Genomic DNA, 2,333 nt, shown 5'->3' with positions numbered 1-2,333 from the left:
AAACTCAGCCTAGCCCGTCGTTTGAACAGGCCTATTCTCAGCTATCCAATCTGCATGGTGTGCCTTTTTTCTTTCTTCCGCATCGCTTGCTCTTTTCTCTACTCCGTGTCACACACCTACTCTACACGACTCGCTTCTCTGCCTCCACCCATCTCTACGGCGTCCCCACTACCGCGCTAACCTAGCACGTCGTGAAGCCATCGCTCCGACACCATACAACAAATAGCCCTCCGTTTTCCACTGTAGGAGGACCCTGCGTCCGCCACTACCACCCCTAAAACTTTCCTCTAAGCCCAAGATCGAAGAAACCCCGTTAGGAAACAAACCTCCGCCACTAACCCGTCGCAAGAGGGGAAAACCATCGTCAACCAAAAAGTCCGCTGTTGTTAGGTAAGAATACGAGACACAGCAAACTAATCCTTTAGTAGCACATAGCACCACTGGCTCCATCCACCAGAAGAATCAAGTCCTGATCCACATGACGCACGACACATTGTCACCGATAAAAAAAAATGGCCTCATGGTACAACCCAACGATTGAGCCATGCTTATATTTCTAAGTGCAAGCCTCAAAAGTCCACAATGGGATGCTACTATATTAGGTCCCCAACCCCTAAAGCCAAACGGAGCAATGATTGATCCAGGCATGGAGTTAAGACTTTGGGGTGACTGATTGCAACAACCAACGGTTGAATTGAGCCATTGTTCGGAGGCGATTAGGCAGAGGCCATGTACAGCTCGCTCAAGGCTGGGATTGGGAGGGGCAAGGCAACCAACCAACCTGACCAAACCTATCATTCCGTTGCGCCGTACTCGTATTTTCGCCTCTAACCAGAGTTCCAACATGTTGCATTAGAGGATCCCATCCTACCTTGATCGCGCAAGAAGTCACCAATGGTGTGTCTGGTTGGCCGAATTTTTTCTAACCTAACTCGATGGAGGTGAATAATTTAGTGAGAAACGTGTTTGATTATCCACGTCTATTATTACAGTCTGATTCGGTAGATATAAATATACGACCTCATACTAGTTTAGGACTGAAGCTCGAAACTTGACCCGACAAATACAATCTCTATATCCGCTTATACATGTGCTCCTATTTGTTAGTGTCACATAATCATCTTTATACGAGCAATCAATCACAATCTCAACTATTATATCTGCTTATACGGTCTCAGATTTAGTTAATAAAAAATTTTAACTCAAACTATCTTAAACAGATACAATCAAAACAATACTCTTTTTCTAATAAATATAATTTCCCTTAACTTACTTTTCCTTAGTATGCTTATACCATAGCTATGTAATGAACCAAACACACCTCAATTGGATGGAGGAGGCAGAAACTGAAATGTAGCCTCCACTATGCAGCCAGCCCTGACTGGATTCCGGTCTGGCAAACGTGGGGCCCTAAATGTATGGAGACTCGTTCGTCTAAGTTCTAACGCCAATCGAGCAATGCGGCGTGTATTCGTGGAAGGCTATGCTGCCGGCACATGATCGGTACCGCATCCCAACTGGGTTTCATACGCTCTTGTTTATTTTTTCCTTTATGGGCGACAGGTATGTGTGAGCGCCAATCACGCATCACTGATTCGCTGGTAGCGAAGAAGCCAGTCTGGAAACAGCGACTAGTTGCGTTGCTTAGCGGATCCTGCCGTCCTGATCGATGTGGATCTGTGCAAGGTCGGCAGCCAGACCCGAGCCGCATTTCGGCGTGTCGAATGCTTAGCGGATCCTGCCGTCCTGATCGATGTGGATCTGTGCAAGGTCGGCAGCCAGACCCGAGCCGCATTTCGGCGTGTCGAATCGGCCTAGTGTTGTGTTGGGCGGCCTGGCCTGGCAAGGTTTCTTCTTTATTCTTTCGTTTAGTGTCTCGTGATTAATAGTCTGTTGGGTGATGAAAACAAAATTCGGGCTGTCAGCTTGACATGTACTTATCTTTTCTTGCGAAGGGATGAAACTATATTAAAAGGAAACCACATTGCATCCCTATATTACAACAAAGATCTTATAAAAAAAGAAAATTACACCAAAGTCCTTCTGGGTCTTCTCCATCGAGACGAGGACTACTCCGGTTACTGTTGCAGAGGATGAACACCGGAACTGGATCTGGCTCCACTGTTGTGTTGAAAAGGGGCTCCAAATAATGGTAAAAACTGTAATAGTCAATGCTCTGAACACATTATGATGCATCTGGACCACTGAACGTGTCTGTCTCGTCAGGCACAGCATGGAAGAGAGAACCTCGACACTGATGACCAACTCGCTGGTCTAGAAACAAAACGTGAATATGGGGGAAACACTAAGCTTCATCCCAATCGCAAGAAACA

The sequence above is a fragment of the Phragmites australis genome, chromosome 2 (assembly GCF_958298935.1).
Source record: "Phragmites australis chromosome 2, lpPhrAust1.1, whole genome shotgun sequence".
NCBI lineage: Eukaryota > Viridiplantae > Streptophyta > Magnoliopsida > Poales > Poaceae > Phragmites > Phragmites australis.
This window is presented reverse-complemented; position numbering follows the sequence as displayed.